Consider the following 14,049-nt stretch of genomic DNA (forward strand, 5'->3'; position numbering starts at 1 on the left):
TGTTGATAATAACAGTACCTATCTCACTTCACTTCAGGGTTGTTGTGAAGTACTCCGTGCAATGCCTGGTAACTACCAAGAGCTCAGTAAATGTTAGTCACTGTTATAATCTAAAAGGTATTCCAGAATCAGAAAGAAATTGATCAAAAGAAACAAATAAACCAAAAACAACAAAACACAAACATCCATCTGAGCCCTAAACTCAATCTTAGGATATGGAAGAAAATTAAAGAAATGCATATTAATTGGTGAATAATTAGTCAAATTTTTGTTCAAGTCCTATTTTGGCACTGCAGAGCGACCTCTTCTCAATTTACTCTTCTCATTGAGAAATCTACTGAGAAGAATTTTCATCAAAGATTTTATTGCTTTGATGCCCTGAGTAGAAGGACTTGATAGGCATAAAAGAACTGAGAATGCCTGCTTCATTATTATTAAGGAATTAACCCTTAAACATCTAGGATTACAAAAATAACCACCAACCACTGGGGATTGGTTAATTAGAGAAAATCAAGCAAAATTGAGGTCTTAGTGACTTAAAATCTGGTATGGTCTCAGAACATAATTAATATCCAAATGCAACAAAAACATAGGAATACAGGCATACACAAGGTGATCCATAAATATTGTTACATGAAGGGTAGGAAAGAAGGAGGCAGAGAGGGAGCAGGGTGGGGAAAAGGAGGGAAGGAAGGAAGGAAGGAGGAAGGCAGGAAAGGAGGGCTGACTTTTTCTCCAAAGATAGAGGATGATCCATAGCCAATCTTGTTTGTCCCTTCTTGCTCATTTCAAACTTCACCTTTTCCAGCCTCCCCCTTCACACACACACACACACACACACACACACTCAAATCCAGACAAAGTCTAGTCTTAAATTCATGGGGGTCATCCAGAAATTGATCTTAGATGTGTGAAGCATCCCTCTGTAAGCCATTCAAGTTTCGACATTTGAACTTGAACTGCTCTGCCAAAACTAACATCCTCCGTAACAAAGACCTAAATCTATCTCTCCAGCAGTCCCTGACTTAGCAATGGTCCATTCATACAAAGGGCTGTCATCACTCTAGTCCTATGCTCTATTTTACTGGAACATAAAAGCAGTCCAAAAAACATTTACGTGCTCATAGAGAACCTACTAGTTTGGAAGAGGAGGTAAAAGGAAGTTATAAAACGGTAGAGGTAGCTTTAGCGACACTCACCCTGGGAACAGATTCCCAGGTAACGTTAATCTGCCCGAATCAGTTCTCCTCTGTCCGATGTCATTACGAAGCCTGCCTGTTTGTTTGTAGTCTCACCTTGTTCCTTCGCCTAAAATTCTATGAATTAGGTATTCATTTGGATTATCAAGCACTCTCCTTAGCAGAGTAAATGATTCACAAAAGAGTAATGGGCTTTCAGTCATGAACATACTCATCCTGCACTAATTCAATCAGATTGCCTTCCTCCTAACTCCTGGAAAGCGTTTGAATTAAAGAGTTTTAATTCTGGAGAAAATATGAAGACAATTAGAGGTATTGAGAACTTTTTTTTTCATTTATTCATCTATTCTTTCACTCATTCATTTAGACACATTGAACGCTTCTAGGTGTCAGGCCCTGTTCTTTTTTTTTTTTTTTTTTTTGAAGATTTTATTTATTTATTTGACAGAGAGAGAGAGACAGCCAGCAAGAGAAGGAACACAGGCAAGGGGAGTGGGAGAGGAAGAAGCAGGCTCCCAGCGGAGGAGCCTGATGTGGGGCTCGATCCCAGGACTCTGGGATCACGCCCTGAGCCGAAGGCAGACGCTTAACGACTGAGCCACCCAGGCGCCTCGAGGTGCCAGGCCCTGTTCTAGTCAGTGGAGCACTTAGTGGCTTAGTGGCCAAGTGGACAAGGCCAAGGGGGGGTAGGGAGTGGCGTGAGGGGAGGTGTTAGTGTGCCACAGTCAAGGACTTAGAGCACAATGAGGGCACATAGAGTATGTAATGAGAATTCCTTCAAGGTCAAAAATATTAAATTGAGGCGGGGTGCCTGGATGGCTCAGTTGATTAAGCATCCAACTCCTGATTTTGGCTCAGGTCATGAGATCGAGCCCAGCATCTGGCTCCACGCTGGGTGTGGAGCCTGCTTGAGATTCTCTCTCTCCCTCACCCTTTGCCCCTCCCCCTCCTCATTCCTCTTCCCTTGCATTCACTGGTGCTCTCTTGCTCTCTTCTCTCTCACCCCCTCTCTCTAGAAAAAATAAAAATATTAAATTGAGTCAAGGAAAGGAAATAAAAGTGTGATGGACAATTTTTATCTACTTGAGAAATTTGTCTCATCCAGAAAAGAAAGAAAAATATTTTTTCCGGGACACAAAGCATAACAGAAATAATATAATTTACTCATCTCTGGGTCTTTTGATAAAAATTCATTCTGAATGAGAGAGAGACTTGCTATTGATTTTATACCCTTTTAAAGTGTTTTAAACTTTTATTTGCTTCCATTTTAAACAAGTTACACTACTCCAGAACCATTATGATCATGAATTCTTATTCTGATACTTGTATTGGTGATGACCTCAGAAATTATTAAAGGATATGGAGTTGAATCTCAAACACTAAACACTCAAGAGTCTCATTCATGTCGCAATACATTTATTTTTACATTGCTTTTCCTCACTGACTTATTCTCATCAATCACTCGTACTCTCAATTCACCTGCCTCTAGCTTGCTTCCTATCTCATTTGCAGCCCTACCCCAGACTCCAGCCTGTGCAAGCCATGTGTGAAACAGGAGTGAATGGGAAGTCTGAGCAATTCTCCTGTAAGAAAAGCACATGAGTCTTAATGCATGAATTTTGTGACATTTATTTTAATGTTCGGATATTTTCCTACATAACTTCTCTGCTTTGTTTGGGTAACTGAGGATGTCAGATAAATGATTGCCAGTTAGAAATAATAATGTTGGAATTTACCATAATGAAATCAAACGGGAAGTTGACAGTGGAAAAGCGAATTCATTTGTACAGTGATCAAGATATATTTTGTGTTCTTAAAAAAAAAAATTCTTACCTTCATCTGCCTTTGCTGTATTCCCATTGTAACATTCATGAGTGACAACGGACCTATAGGAATAGTCAACTTCAGGAGGTCTAAGGACAACAGTCAGTTTTCAATTCAGAAGTGGAAGAGGTGGTAACACCAACACATACCTGGTTATGTGTTGTTTGAGGTGTTCAGAGAAAGATTTTTATTCCCAAAATATGTGTCTTATCGAAGAGCTGCTTCTCTTTTAAAGCTCTTCCTGGCTTAAAAGTTTTACTTCTTATTATTAGGCAAATGTTCTTGGGATACTTTTGCTTTCTAAATTAAAAGTCTCAATATTCTCTTTAGCACTGTCCTTAATAAAGCAAAAACTTCCCAAAAGGTGATGGGCTTCCAGCCAGGAACATTCATTTTGAATTAGCACAATCAGGTTGCTTTCCTCCTAACTTCTGAAAAGCATTTGAATTAAAGAGATATTTGATTCTGGAGAATACACATTTCTCAACTTATACTTGAACCCTTCACAAAAGAGGAAAATCCTTCTCTCATTCTTACACAGAAATAAAATTATAGCAAAATCATGTAGCTTGCTAGATAGACATTTCCTACCTCCCTTGCAGGTATGTGTGACCACCTGACAGATTTGGCAGAAGTGGTATGCATTTCCTGGCCAGTGTCTTAAGATAACAGGACTACCTTCTCCATACTGTTTCCCTTTCCCTCAGAAAGCAAATGACACAGTGGAGACCCACTAGGCACAAAACAATGCCCTAAGGAAGCAAAAAAACACAGGATCGAAGAAACTTAGGTCCTTCAATGTCCTTGTGGAATAGAGATGCCTAACAAACGAGCTGCCCTACAAGGTTATATGGGAATAAAATAAAGGGTGATTTTGTTTGAGCTGTAGTATTTTAAGGTCTCTTTGTTGGAGCAATTTAGCTTTATTCTCACTAATACATCTAGAAGCAGCTACATTGTTTATTCCTCCCTCTCCTGACTACAACTTCACTCTGACTCCTTCTCCGTAGCATTTATACATAAGAATACTTATAGTAAAAAACAATCATCTCTCAAGTCTCCTTCTTCTTTCTGTCCTTGCCAAACCTCTTCAACATATTGTTTAGGAGTGCCTGAGTGGCTCAGTCAGTTAAGTGTCCGACTCTTAATTTGGGTTCAGGACATGATCTCAGGGTCATGAGATCAAGCCCCACACCAGGCTCTGCGCTGGGCATGGAGCCTGCTTAAGATTCTCTCCCTCTCTCGGCCCCTTGCCCCCTCCCCCTCTCTAAAAAATAGATGATAGATAGATAGATGATTGATAGATAGATAGATAGATAGATAGATAAATAGATATTGTTTAAACTAGTGAATATATGGCTCTGACTTCACTAAGGCTAAATCTGTCATCTCATTTACATGGCCATTCTTGCCTCTTAAAATTCATTTACCTCATCTTCTGTGACACCCTAGACTATCCTCATTATCCTCACATTTATACATAAAGTAGTTAGAAAAATACATAAATAAAGTAGTTGATAGAGTGACTATCACATATTAAGTGCTAGTTAAGTGTTAGCCATCTTTTTTTTTTTTTTACAGATTTTATCTTTAAGTAATCTCTACACCCGATGTGAGGCTTGAATTTACAACCCTGAGATCAAGAGTCACATGCTCTACTGACTGACTAAGCCAGCTAGGCACCCCAAGTGTTAGCCATCATTGTCTCCTGCAGAGATATTGTAATAATCTCTTAATTTCATCATCCTGAGCAATTCTTTCTCTCTCCAACACTCAAGATGCAGCTTCTTCTTCATCTTCAGATGTCTTCCTTCCTATTGCCTTAAGAATAAGATCCCAATTCCTTACCATGGTTTAAAAAGCTTTTCACAATCTGACCTTACTCGTCTCTCTAGCTGCCCCCACTCTGTCCTACTCCCATGCTCTGTGCTCTTACCAGTTTGGCCCTGTTCAAGCTCCTCTAATACCCTGTACTTTCCAAGGCATGACATTTAACACTAAGTGCTGTCCACTTGCCTTCTTTCTGCTCCTCATTTAAGCAGGAATTAAATGCATATTTGAATTGTTTAATTAAGAATGCCTCTGAAACAATGCAGTGCTTGCTCCCTATTGTATTTTGCATTTAACAGGATTGATTCCCAACTGCTACCCTATTGGTTCTTTTGTGCATGGGGGCCATGCAGAATCCTTGCCCTCTGCATTTAGGAATTCTATTTATGCTGTGATATTCTCTAAGGATATCACTTGCATTTTGAATGCTGAATCTTGGACTCTTGGCCCATATTCCGTGGCTCAAGCAAAAGATCACTTCCTACTTTACATTTAGAAACAATTCCAAGGATAGAGTGGCCTTGCTTCAGCAGGCTCTCGGATAACCGTTATCCTAACTGATTAGCCCCAAAATATTGTGTGTATATGTGGCAGGTGGAAGAAATATTTGAGCTACAAACCCCAAGTCATTGTCCCCCTTCTCTCAGATCCAAAGTTTAGAAAACTCTGGGATCAAATTTCTAGGACTAAATGCCCTCCCCAGGTTTCCATTTTCACTGAGCTGACTGGGAAAAGGTTTGGTCAGGTTGTTTAACAGCCACACACATTCTCCTTCTCTCCCCCACACTTTACATTACTCACTGTGCCTTTGTGGAACCACCTGCCCTTTGTTATCTATTTTCCCTGGTAACCCTCTTCATATGCCACTGACTACTCCTAATGCTTTGAATTTCAGTTCCAATGATACAAACTTCCCATAATGTTTATTTGAAGTAATATTTGTATGCAGCTTTCAAGTTTGCAAGTTTCATATGCCTCATCTTATTTAATATAAGAGGCTATGCAGCACAGTGGCCAGAAAGCATGCCCTGGAGCCACACTCCCTGAGTTCATAATCCTTGCTCAGCCATTTACTAGCTGTGTAACCTTGGCTGAACTATAAACCCATTCCAGGTTGAAAAGCAATAGCTAAACCCTCTATATCAGCTCATATTCCATGAGTAAAACAGCACTGGCTTTACAACATTGCTTGTGAAAGAGATTAGGTCCAAGAATCCTAACACTTTAAAAGCTCAGAATCACAAGTTAGTTATGACTCTTCCTTCTCCCCATCTTCCCATACCCAATTACGATGTCTGAGTGATTCTATTATTATGCTTCTTTTATCTCCCCTTCTCTTTCATTCCTACTGTTACCACATTAGTTGAGACCATTATCAATTCACACCACCAGGTCTCCCTGTCTCCCCCATTCCCTCTTCCCAATTCAACTTTTCGTTACTAAGAGAGTGGGTGGTATGAAAAAGTAGAAAACACACTACAATCTTGTAATTCATTTGATAAAATGGCACTGTGCATTTATGAGAAAACAAATTGCATGAGGTAATAAATACAAACAAGAGGGCAATGGAAAGTCAAAGGAGGGAGAAATCACATCCAACTTAGGCAGTCAGGAATACTTTATGGAGGACATGATCAATCTGAGCCTTGCTTGCTTGCCTGCTTTCTTGCTTTCATAAATTTTCATCCAACAACTATTAACTGAGTATCTGCTTTGATACTGGAAAGACATCTTAATTTTTCAGTGCAAATTAAACACAACACTACATGAATGCAGCAAGTTTTTAAAGATCCTTGAGATTGAAAATTCTATTACGAAGAACAGTCACTAGTCTATATTAAGCACATCAACAGAAATATTGTTGAACAATCACTATGTTATTTATTTACAAAACAATCACAAGTCTAAAAGTAGTGAGCATGATGTAAGAGAAAGACAACTGCCACAAAAGCACAAAGGTGGCCAGCACAGCTTACCTCAGGACTCAGACCAGGGATATACCCCATTGTTTAGGTCATTATATTTGCTTCACTCTTATTTGTTTATTAGTGAGTCACTCCTTGATTCCCCCTCTAAATTTATTTTATAACCAAGAAATCCCCTCTGGTTCAGTAGTAGTGGGTGGTGTTCACGGTGTCTGTCCTAATTGGGTGGTTTCAGTGCCTTATCAGTTCTTGAATATTTTTAAGATCATACTTGTATAGAGGCATGAGTTAAAATACTAAGACGGTGAATATCAGAAGAACAGAATCAAAAGAACATCCTGGCCTTCACCAAAATTGGGAAATTGTCTCCTGTTCTCCATTCCCAGTGGGCCTCCTCACTGTACTTTCTCTTGCTCTGCAAAATCAAGTTCTCTTCATCTCTCTATTCCCCCTCCCTCAACCAAACATTGTCACAGACAAAAATATGGAGCTTAATCAGAATAAGGTATAAACAACTGGTAATCATTAATGTTTCACACCTTCTAGGGTGTCTGACTTTTTAACAAGGGATAAAGCCCTCCCCAAACAACAGCTATAGTAAGCTTTGTGTGGACTAATGCTTATTGAATGAAGAAATCTACTAAATGAAAAATAACTCAATATTCTTTAGGAGAGTCTTTGGGGGAAATAACAGATCTTTTCAGGATCTTTAAGAGTCGCTTGTTCGATCTACATCAAAAGCCAATTGCAACCAAAATCTCTTTTCATAAACCCTGAGAAGATGTGCCAAAATGAGAAAAATAATGTATATCTAATTTTCCTCACAAATTCTCTAGCTCTGAGACTGCTCTTAGAAAACATAAACACAAAAGGAAGCTTTCACGTATCTGGCTCTCCATCTCAAGAATACTTCTTGAGTAAGATGACCAGAATAGCCATGGATTTAGTTTCTATAGTCTTTGTTGTTCCAGGTTCTCAACCAGGTTCTCAACCCAATTCAAATAACTTTTGAGCCTCATTTGCCAGAAATAGGTTTAATAGCAGTTAAATCAGTTTGACTCACAAAGAGCAAAATTAGGCCAAGGCCACTAATGTCACACGGAGGACATGAACATTAGCAGAAACCACACAAGTTCATTTCAGGGTGCAGCAGGACGAGCGGGGAAGCTGGTCCTAGAGACTAAGGGATGGAATATTGGCTAGTATAGGCTGATCAAGTGGGCCGTACAGGTGACAGAGAATCCAATATCCTATCTGCCAGGACAGACTGTTCTCCCAAGGAAAGCCTTAGTAATGATGCAGCTGCTTGGGCACCTTTTGAAGTTCCCATCGTAATACCCAAGACAACCATCCATTATAAAATGTCACCCCACCCCTCCCATCATTCTTTAGCTCCCTTGTTCTGCTTAACATTTCTTGGTTAGCATTCTTATCTCGTATTTGTTCAGTGTCTATCCCTCCCATAAGAATGTAAATTCCATGAGAATAGAGAATATATTTTGTTTACTGGTGTATATCCAATGCCTGCCTGAAACATGTAACAAGTATTTTTTGAGTTGAAATGAACAGGAAGTGCATTACCTATGGCACGGAGACAGTGCCTTGGATTCCTGGGTTAGATCTCTACACCAAAAATAAAATAGCCTCTTTTCCACTATCACCAAGGAACTTTTGCTCTGCTTAACCAGCCCACTACTACTTTTGTATATATTTCTTGGGAGAAACTTTGAAGAAGGAGACAATGTCTAGGAGCCCATCTTTACTTCTTCTGCCACGACTCCCCACTTACCTATACCCTGGAATCAGATTTTTTCTTTTTATACATATGACATTTCTTTTCCCACATTTACCTCCTTTCAAGACTAGAAAGGAAAAGACAAGATAGAGAAAGGAGAATGGTTTAATCAGAAGTGATGTTATTTGACTCTACCCATCATGCCGGCCCTGTTATCCTCTGTGGAACTGAGATGGTGTAATTTTGTGATATAATCAGACACTACCTATACCATTCTCAGTTATCATATATAGACTGAGTTAATTAAACTGATGAGGGGAAAGTTGCCCAAAAAAGTTTGAATGTCCCATCTCTGGAGTCATTTCAGAAATCTTCCAAGAGCCTTGATTTCTTTACCTCTAAAATGAAGATATTGTTTTACTAGAAGGTCTCTGAGGGGTCAGCTAGCTCCAATGAATCAGGACTATGTGTCCGGAAATAACACCAGAAAATTAAAAAACAGTTTCAAGTGAATAATGGGAGGCTTAACAGTATGTTCTGGATGTCATAACGGGATTCATTTGAATATAATCTATCAGATATTTATCTTAAAACTCACACTCTCTACCTAAGTCAAATGTCATCCTAGAGCTAATTTGTGAACCTTGATAAAGTTTGGGCAGTAAGATCTTCAAAAATATTATTTCAGTGGAATCATTTTATATGTTAACTTTGAAAATGTCAACAGCAGGGGCCAAGTTGAGGCGCTCAGGAGGTCTATGCATTTGCCATTTCAAAGGCTTAGCTGTCAGTGTAGGAGTAGGGGGGCAGCCTGCTGTGCTCCATGTTCTGAATAAACATTTCCAGAAATATTTAGCAGATAATAGGACTCCCACTGGGGCCGTGTGTTCAAAGGCACCACATTGAGCCACCTACCATGAAAGACGTGGATGCCAAAGCTGAGAGTGCTCTGGATTTCAGATTGGGTACCTGCTTCCTCTATAGGACTTCCAAACACACGAAGCTGGGGGAAACAGAAGCCCATCTTAAAGGGAAAGTGCTTAATGCTTGGCAGAAGAAAATAACATAATGGTCAATGTCTGCGTAATATTCAATAGCCTTCCATCAGGCAGCAGGTCTGTGAAACAGTCTGACAACTCGAGAATTGAGGGCCAGAATTCACTGCTTGCCAGACTAACACCCATCAATTTGAAAAGCTCTGAAATCCATCCTGACTTTATGCAAGAAAAGTGGTTGTGGTTAAAGTGACAGTGATCTTTTTCTCCTACATTTTACATCTGAAGACATTAGTTTTTAGTTCTGAATTTGATCAGAAATGTAAAAGCAAACATAAAATTGAAACATTATCATTTTGATTAGCTTTATGAGAAGAAAGATAGTATATGGATGTTTATCCACTTTAAATCTTCTAGAGAATGAAAAAGACCGACACACGCACACACACATGCACAAATACTACTCTACTTTGTAAATAATAATAATGAAAACATTATGCATGATTCATATATGTTCCACAAACTTTTTTGATGACCTACGATGTTCTAGTCAAGCACTGTCCAAGTACTGAGCATTTTTTTCAAGTATTGAGGATTTTTAAATGCCCGAGGATCAGATTCCGGTCATCAAGAAGCTTGCAAACTAGTACAAGAGAAAGTCATGTACTAGAAAAAATAGTAAACAATGCAACAAATGCCATCAAGGTTCAGAAAACGTGCTGTAGGAACCACAGCAGAGAGTTGCCTTCCAACACTGTAGGAGGACAGTAAAGGTGTGTGATAGGCTTTATTACACCTGTTAAAACCCATATCCAAAAGACCAGTGAAGGTAAATATCTCTGTTCACTCTTAGATAACAATGGCGAAAGAAAGGTTTTCTGCTATGTAACTTCTTCAAACCGTTTTTTTCAGTTTCACTTCTTTTGGAGATGGAGTTCTTTATTTTGCTTTCCTCTCCCAGGGAACCTTGAATACCACATTTTAGTCATCTTTAAAAGAAAGCCTGTCAAAATGTGAGTGCTAAAACAGAAACCCAACTGGGTGTGGGGGAAGTGCCCGATGGAAGTTTCTCATCCACTTGCCTTTTACTGACCTCTAGTGGACACATGTTGCTATATCATGGAAAGCCGATAAACTTAACAGAATTATAATGCTCTGAATCCTACTCAATGAGTTCCATCACCCATCTTCCCTTCTTCTGCCTAGATACTTAAAACTTTTCCCACTCGCTTTTTATGTCATTTTCAGCATGCACTTGGATCCAATGCAAGCTCATGATGTACAAAATACCTTCCATACGTTTCAGTGCAAATAAGAAACCTTTTTTCCATAATTTCAGAATTATCTTAGACGAGACAGTGGACCTTAATAGCAATTATTAGAGCAAGGAGTCCCAAGAGATTCTAGCCAGAATTTGTAAGAAATTCTTTCTTTTTATATGTCTTTTTTCCCAAACAACTAATTTCCCTACCCATCCTTATCTCACCAGAAAGAAAATTACATTCAGCCTAAGTTTCAGCTCAAGAGTTTATTGCTAAACAAACAAAAAAAAAAGCTCCCTGTGATTTGTGTGGTAATTGCAAGGGGAAAACTCCCTCATCTATACCCGCTAGATGCCAGCTCCTTTGTTCCTCTATACCATTTCTCCTCAACTACTTTTCATAAAGAAGAAATAAACTTGATCTATAAAGGCATTAATAGATTTGATTACATTTGTATGGCAAACGGCTGGGTCATCATGTCAGCGAGGGTATTCTAAATGTTAATGCAAGGGCTGCTTGCTACTCAACAGATTGGAAGCTGAGACAAGACGATGATAAGGACCTTAGTGTCACGAATTGGTATAATATTGAGAACCTGAAAATAGATATTTTTATTACCTATGTCTTAAAATATTACCTGTCTTAAAATAGTGATAATTAAATATAATAATTTAATAACACTGGAGGAAAGAAAAAACGAACATATGTAGGAATCACGGGGCTCAGGGTAACCAAAGGATAGAAAAATAAATCTATGGTGGTAAATACGGTGGTAAGACTGAGACCACTTCTTGTAGGACCACTGGGTTCCAGGTAACACCAAGCCCCTAATATATGTCACCATGTGAAAGAAGGCTCTTATTTTGCAATAGCGCATATCAAATTCTATAAATCTCTCCCCCTCACCTCTCTTTCTCCATCTCCCTCTCCATCTCCCTCTCCATCTCTCTCTATCTCCATCTTCTCTCATCCCCCATTTGGCTAGTAGTTTAAGCATAGTTTAGTCTAGCTCTTGGATAATCCACAAGTGGTCCCAACTTAGAATGCAGTTTCCCCTCAGACAGTCTAATTACAACTCAATAAATTCTTGACAGCAAAGAAGGGCTGTGCTGTAGGTACAACACAAATTAAATACAAACTTTGGAGAGTTTTGCCTCGGGGATTTTGTCATTCAACAAGAAGCTGACAGCAAATTTTTCTTTGTCTGCCTGAAGTCAGGCACAGTTCTGCTTCTACCTTCATGGACAGAACATAGATTGTGTAGATATAAAGTATAGAGGAATGCTCCCAAATAGATTTCAGATAACCTTTATAACATTTTTAGCCCATTATTTAAAAACCTACTGTAGTTGCAGCAGTTTTGATCTCCAAAAGAAATAACTCCATTTTAACTAAGGGGATTAGCAAATCAAACCTGAGGAAGCCTTTGTAAAGGAGATCTTAGGTCCCAGAGATACTTGCCCTTTGAAAGATCATTGAGTAATTATGGCTCATTATGTTGAAAGGAAGGCAGTTTGGTGAATGGCTCAGAAGGTAAGAGACCTCTCAGGCTGTTTTTTTTTTTTTTTTTTTAATTACGTGAATTCAAAGTGCTACAAAAGAAGTCAAGAGATTCACAAGTCACTTGCTCCGCTTTTGGCTTTGGAAGCAAACAATATAGTGTATTCTCTTCCACCCAATAGACCCTCCTATTACATTTTGTTATATTTATACCCAGTGCAGATAATTCAAGTTCTCACTCAGGGCCACTGTTGGATTACCCAATAGCTAAACTAAGAATATGCTTAAAGTCCAAGCGCCAAACAAGAGCACCAAAGCGGGAGGGGTGGGGGCTGGATTTTTAAGAATTCAATATGTGAATTATACATTTCAAAATGAGGACCAATAGATGGAGGAAGAAAATGGAACTTTGTTGAATACCTTTACACTATTATTATTGTTATTATTATTATTATTATTATTATTACTATTAGCAGCAGCAGCAGTATAGTATGATTAAGAGCATGGACTCTGGAGTCAGTCCACCTAGAACTGCATCCCACCCAGGTCTACCATGAACTATAAACTAGACATAAGAATATTACCTATGTCATAGGTTTGCTCTAAGAAGTGAATAAATTAATTTTTATTATGAATATTTGATATGCAATAAATGCTGTGCAAGTTTGCTATTGCTATTCCCATTACTCTATAGTTCAAATACTGTTTTTAAAAATTTTTAGCACATAAGGGGGGGAGGGGGGAGAGAATCAAAGTCTTGCATTGCTCAGAGCTTCTAAAGTCATAGTCTTGCCTTGCTGAGGATAATGACAAATTGCTAACTCTGCACATAATGAACATTTTCTTAAGGTCCATTAAAATTAAAGGAGAAATTCTTAAAATCACAGATTTTAATAGGATAACAGTTGATATTTATTATACAATAACAGAACAGCGTCACATTGGACCTTATTTTGGGGTACCTACTGGAATGTCTGAGGAATCTCCAAAATTAGAATGTCTCTTCCCCGCCCAAGTTTCTCAAATTGAATAATTTGTGAAGCAAAACCAAGAAATGGCAGAAGAAGAATCAAAATATCACCTTTAATACCAAATGAAGGCAACTTATAAGATGTGGCTTGGACCAAAAATAAAGACTCACCAACCTGGTCACTGGCAGAATTGGACCTGGAACGCCTCCTCAGGAGTGGTGGGATGGTGGGGACCTGGGCCTGCCTGTCTGTCCATCAAGGAGTACAGAGGCCCCTTGATCTCCTGGGTTCTCCTAAGAGGAAGAAGGATGGAAGCAAGGGCTTAATTTTGGCATTCTGCATTTACCATTTCTGAGAGGATATCCACCTATGCACAAAGTTTTCATTTCCGTTTCCCTCTTGAGGCCCGTGTTTCTGGCACGTAATACTAAACAAGATATACACTCTACCTAATGGCAGAGCATCCACACTTCTTTATGAACAGATTTTTTCCATCTTGTGACAGAGAAGCTATAGAATTATTTAGAAGAAAGAAACCTGGCCCCTGGGGAACAGATTTTTCTCTTAATTAACCAATAGAGAGCCAGCTGGAGACAACCAGGTGTGAAGTGACTCTTGGCCTATGGCCCAACCAGGTGAAATTCAAAGTGAGACCCTCACAGTTGCCTTGTTGGTGTTGAACACAAATGGAATTTGGGGTAGCAGATCCAGAACTGCCTTCCAAGACCTGGCATCAATAATTTAAGGCTAGAGATCCACTCATGTTTTACTATAAAGGTGAGCAAAGCAAATATAGTTCTACCCAAAA

General features: G+C 39.0%; 1 long non-coding RNA gene across 1 annotated transcript in view; it reads right to left on the reverse strand.

Annotated features, from left to right (window-relative positions):
- The window catches only part of LOC125280976 (uncharacterized), a 68,091-nt gene that overhangs the window by 15,703 nt on the left and 38,339 nt on the right, over positions 1-14,049 (reverse strand). Inside the window, exon 3 of the long non-coding RNA XR_007187919.2 lies at positions 13,416-13,534. This is a non-coding gene — a long non-coding RNA (uncharacterized LOC125280976). The remainder of the gene's footprint in view (positions 1-13,415; positions 13,535-14,049) is intronic.

The sequence above is a fragment of the Ursus arctos genome, unplaced genomic scaffold (assembly GCF_023065955.2).
Source record: "Ursus arctos isolate Adak ecotype North America unplaced genomic scaffold, UrsArc2.0 scaffold_9, whole genome shotgun sequence".
NCBI lineage: Eukaryota > Metazoa > Chordata > Mammalia > Carnivora > Ursidae > Ursus > Ursus arctos.